Source organism: Hipposideros armiger, unplaced genomic scaffold, assembly GCF_001890085.2.
Source record: "Hipposideros armiger isolate ML-2016 unplaced genomic scaffold, ASM189008v1 scaffold_774, whole genome shotgun sequence".
Lineage (NCBI taxonomy): Eukaryota > Metazoa > Chordata > Mammalia > Chiroptera > Hipposideridae > Hipposideros > Hipposideros armiger.
Window position 1 is genome coordinate 524,876 of NW_017732124.1, and position 5,850 is coordinate 530,725.

Sequence of the window (5,850 nt, forward strand, 5' to 3'; positions counted from 1 at the left end):
ATATATATATATATTAAATTGAGAAGGCCTAGAAGTAGAATACTTAAGTAGTGGAAGGCAATATTTTTGTACTTGAAGAAAGAAAAATTCAGTGCAGCTAGATAAGGGTCAAGGAAAAATTCTCCCACAATTCAGCAGTGATTAAGCTGAAGAATAGACAGGTTCTGATGAAGGGCAACAAATGATAATGATAGAGATATGAGAAGGAAAAAAATAAACAAGATCGGTGAAATACAATATGTTCTGCTAATATTGGCACTGTTCCCAAGAATGCAGCCACAGGGGGAGAACCAAAGTCACATAACTAACCTTTGATGGTAATCTATTAAGGGTAAATAAAGAAGGAACAGGAGAATTTCTATACAAATATTCCACAAAACAACATTTAAAAAAAAGGCTTAAAGTTGATTATTTGCAAAATACCCAGGATGCCCAAGTCCATAGTTCAGGGGCTGTATTTCTTGCCTCCTAATAAAAATGGTATTTCCATTTTATTTTTATGGCTCTGTAAATGCTGCAGAAATAAGGATAGAGGAGGCAAAAGGGGATCAGGGTAAGCCCCCAATAAAGGAGAAAAACATCTTTTTAAAAAAGCTTTTTATTCATGAGCAAAGGAATAAGTTATATCATTTTCTTCTAATTAGATATTCAACATTGAATATCATATTTGTAGTTTCCTGTAGCAAGATGCACATTCTGACTTATGTGGCTGTTGTTTATATACTTGGTTTATACGCTTAGCTGTATAAACAAAAAAAGAAGATGAGGTTTGTGGTAGGTAGAATGATACCTCTTCCAAAGATGTCCATGCCCCAATCCCTGGAACCTATGTGTTAAGTCATGGGGCAAATGGGACTTTGCAAATGTGGTTACAGATATAGTCTTCAGGTGGAGAATTATCGGGAATATCCGGCTGGGCCCAAACTAATTGCATGAGTCCTTAAAAACTGAGAACCATCCTCAGTGGATCAGAGAGATATTATATGAGAGAGACTCAGCCTGCAGCTGCTGGCTTTGAAGATGAATGAAAGAGCCATGATGCACGCTAGAAACTGAGAACTACCCTCAGCTTACGGCCAGCACAAAAATGGGAACCTGAGTCCTACAGCTGCAGAGAATTGAATTCTGCCAACAACCAGAATGAACAAGGAAACAGAGAGTCCAGAAAGGAATTCAGCCTTGATGTTAGCCTAGTGGGATGAGTAACGGTCTTTGACCTACAGAACTGTAAAATAACAAATGCGTGTTGTTTTAAGATTCTAATTTGTGGTAATTTTGTTACGGCAGCAATAGACACTTCTACAAGGTTAATTATTATATCTTGTCCCTCTCACATTTTATAGAGCACAAACAGTGCCTTAATATTATATAAAATATAACTATATTATATATAAATGTTATATAATGAATTGTATATAATAAACATAACTATTTTATTATTAATAACTGCTAAAATTTATTGATTATTTTCTTGTCCTAAAAACATACACCAAGGGGCTTACCATTATCATTCCCATTTTACAGATAAGGAAACTAGGCTAAAAGAGAACAGAGAGTAATACTTAGGTATTTCTATTTCTTTTTTAGATTTTCAAAGCTGTAGAAATAACTTGTAATGGTGTCTATTATGATGGACCAATTTAAAGAGCCTTCACATATAGTTCAGCTAACCACCCACAGCTATGTTAATTATATAGACATTGCTATAAATATGGACTTGAATTTTTTTCACCAATGTTAAATTTAAACAATAATTAATACAATTTATTTTAAAAGCAAAAAGCTGTGATGTGGGTACTCAAGAGATCAAGCTTAAGAAATCAATCTAATTTTATATTGTTCATTCAGAACAGATCTTATTTATTACCCAAAACACTCCCCACTCAATTAACATTTCCCTTCAAACTAAAAAAATATGTATATATATATATATGCATATATATATATATATATATATATATATATATATATATCCAATCCGAATAAATGGATGTGAATAAGCTCTTACCCTTTACTTCTTGTGCTTTACGCCTCCCTGCACAAAGTATAACACAAAGTATGTTATAAATATATTGTTTAAATAAATAACTGAATGCAAGCAAGTTAATTATTTAGCAAAGAAGCTACAGGATTGCTTAAAGATGTTATCTGTATGCCAGGACCGGTGTTTATCCAAGGCTAACAGATATTTAGAAAAGGAAGGAAACAAATGCAATGTTTTCTAGTGAATGACTCTAATTTGCTTGTCTGGCACAAGTAGAGCAGCATCAGCATAGAGCATCCTAGGACAATAATGATAATGAGGAGGAGGGAGAACACAGCAACCTCTAGGGGTTGCATTTCGCACTCAGATTCTCTTTGAATCCCCCACTAAATGCAGTAGGCCTCTTTGCAACATTTTTCTAAGAGTGGAAATTCAGGCTTTTCAAGGTCGGGTATCTTGTACAAGGACACAGGTAAAGCATAGTCTCTAGATATGAAGTTGTCTAAAATTAGCAAATTCTCAGCTTCATACATTTCCGTTTTTCACGATTTCTCTTATTTAAAAGGTTCTATCCTGAAGTTATTTCAGATCTCCATCAAGGAGAAAAACTTCATTAACCCAGTTAGTAAATGTATAAACACTATCTGTCTTGTTTAAAAGTAAGTGGCATTGTTATGATACTTAAGTATATTTTGACCTTTGAAATGTTTCCATTATTTCTTTGCTTTTAGTTGAGTCTTACATATGCTTATTATGATTACTTTTGCAAAATATATAATGTGTCACAAAATAAAGACACCTGGTGCCTTATTTCTAATATTTTTAAATCAACATAATAATGGGATGAAATCAGGGCTACATGTATATATACACATACGTATAAAATATGTATCTGAATAATATATATCTGAAATTATCTAAGGGATATATATATATATATAATATATATACCAGGGGTGCCAAAAAATGTGTACAAGTGGACACTTTGGTCAATGTTGCTCAAGCAATAGTTTGACGTAATCAGAAGTGTTTGGACGCTGATGGTAACCACTTTGAGCACCTCTTGTAATTGCAGCAGTCAAATGTGACTTGTATTCATCTTTTGTTATCGGTATATATTGAGTATTACAATTTTAACAGTTTTTCTTTCTTAAAATGTGTATACATTTTTTGGTACTCTGTATATATATCAAGGTCATATATATATATTTTTTTCAGATATATATTAAAGCTATGTATATTTCAGATATATATATATACACACACATATATATAATTGATAGATTGATGTATGTGATATTTGAATTTCAAAAGTTCTCAATCAATTCACATTTTCAAGGTGATTTTTAGTCCAGTTTTAAAAGATAGGCCCTGAAATCATGGGAGAGAGTATAAATATAAATACACATAGTTTCTAGAGGTTTTACCTGAGAAAGTTCTGTTTAACATTTTTACTGTCTTAGAATCCAGCATCTCTACCGATCAATAATTTAATCACCATGTTTACTCATTTCTCCCATTAACTCTTTTTTCTTATTTCAAAGATTTCTTTTGAAAAGTGTGTTTTTATGGAGTGTTAGTATTCGACTCCAGCAGGAATAGCCACATGGAAACAAAGTGTACTAACAGAAACTACATTTAACCCAAGAGGTAAACCTCTTAGTGCTATAACTTGATTTGAGAAAATAATAATGCCTTCTTTAACATATATAAAACTGAAATCCAAGATATAAAAATATGAACTCCAAGATGCCAGAAATTATTTTATTTCTAAATAATAAGATTTTGAAAAATTATTCATACTTCTTTATTTATAAAAAACTAAAATTATTTGTAAATAACATCACAATGGTCATTGTGTATAGGGTCTCTATATTTTGTATAGGTATGAAAATATTCCAGAATTTTTTATAGAATAAAGACAAATCCAGAGTGATGTTTAATAACTTAGCTATTTAAGGTGGAGCAAAATGTTCGACCCAGCACTTTAACAAATACATAATTTAAAAAAAACACAACTTCTGCACATTTATAGTATAGTAAAAAACAGTGCCCATTTTTCATTCTTTCATTCATTACAAAAATCACCTACAATTCTTCAGGTAACATTTTTGTTGGTGAGATAATTTTTTTTTTTTAATTGGGGAATTGGGGGAAGCGAAGCAGACAAGTTGCTGTCCTTTTGTTCTTCAGTCTAGTTGTGGAGGATGTTGCTTCACTGGCCCAAGTTGGCACCATCATTGCACTCTTCCCGGGCGNGAGAGAGAGAGAGAGAGAGAGAGAGAGAGAGAGAGAGAGAGATTATGCGGAGAGGGCCATGGAGGACAAGGCACCCCAAAAAGCAAGGCCACAAGTGTCGCAGCCAAGAGAAGCCAAAGGAGACATGACAAGTAAATGTAACATGGTATCTTTGATGAGATCCTGGAACAGAAAACGACATTAGGTACAAAAGAAAGAGAACTGAAAAATAACAAAACAAACTCCTATGAACTTTAGTTAATAATTATGCTTCGATGTTGGTCCATTAGTTGTAACAAGTGTACCACAGTAATATGGCAGTAATAGGGGAAACTGAGTGTGGAAACTCTGTACTATTTTCTCCTGTTTTCTGTAAATATAACACTGTGTTTAAAAATAAACTCTATAAAAAAAGGAAGCCACCGGGAGGAGCATTAGAGAGGAACCACGTGACAAATTCCATGTCAAGCAGCAGAGAAAGCCCCCAGCACAGCCCCGGCCACCCACAGAATCAAGAGCTAATGAAAATTGTCTAAGCCTCTGTGCAGTGGGGTTGTTGGCTAAGCTGCAATAGGTAAGATTAACAACATGCTACTTTAGCTTGTTTATGTCAATGGCATAGGTTTATTTTACTATATTTAACTTTAAAAAAAGGAATCATTAAAAATTTGATCCCATTGAGAGGAATAGAGGTGTGTACAAAAGGGCCTGCTTTCTGGAAAAGATGATAGTTTGGTTTGAAATATGAATATACAGGTTCTGGGGTCAGAAACTTGGGTTTGTATGTTCCGTTTACCTCCTACTAGGCAGGCGGTGTGTAAGTGGAAGTTACTTCTCGCTAACTAGGTTTTCCTCCTCTATCTGATGGCTTACTGTGCTATGTCATAGGGTTCATGTGATAATTAAAAGAGCTATAAATTTAGGCTCCAAGACACAAAGAATGTATATATTAAATGTTACCCATTAGCAGGCCCCCTAACCAGGCCACAGTGTCAAGTTGTGTCTCTTCACTTTGTCCATGAGGCTGCACGACAGGCCCTGTTCTCCACTGCTTTTCCAATCTAGGTCTAGTCCTGTTAAAACTATATCTGAGCAAATATTAAACTCTCAGTCACTGAGTAATTAATGTCTGTCAAGTGTTTTACACATGCTATCTCATTTCATCTTCACGGCTACTATTCAAAATGAGTACTATTAATTTCTTTTATCTTATGAGAAACTCATGCCTTAAACTACTTAAGTTACCTGCCCAAGTTCAAACACAGAATACATGCTAGAGCTGGGGTCCATACCTATGGTATCTGATTTCAAAGCCCACACACTAGAACGTGCTATTTTTTATTTCTTCCACCTGAACGACTTAGCCCTTCTTTGTACTTATTACTTAAATACTGCCCTAAAATGTACTATTTTACCTTGAGATAGGAAATGCTGGATTTGCCTTATTCTAAAGGAAGTGCTTCATATCTTTAGGTTACTAGGTTAGCACTTCACAAGCTGTTAAAATTATTTTACTCATATGAAACAAGCTAGACATTAACCAGACTGATCTAGGTCAGACTTTTTAAAATTGTTTTACTGTGAAACTCTATTATAAAGGAAGAGTTGAAAAAAATATATATATATAT

General features: G+C 33.8%; 1 long non-coding RNA gene across 1 annotated transcript in view; it reads left to right on the top strand.

Annotated features, from left to right (window-relative positions):
- Window positions 1-4,724: 4,724 nt before the first annotated feature.
- The window catches only part of LOC109374009 (uncharacterized), a 36,399-nt gene continuing 35,273 nt past the window's right edge, over window positions 4,725-5,850 (top strand). Inside the window, exon 1 of the long non-coding RNA XR_002122329.1 lies at window positions 4,725-4,796. This is a non-coding gene — a long non-coding RNA (uncharacterized LOC109374009). The remainder of the gene's footprint in view (window positions 4,797-5,850) is intronic.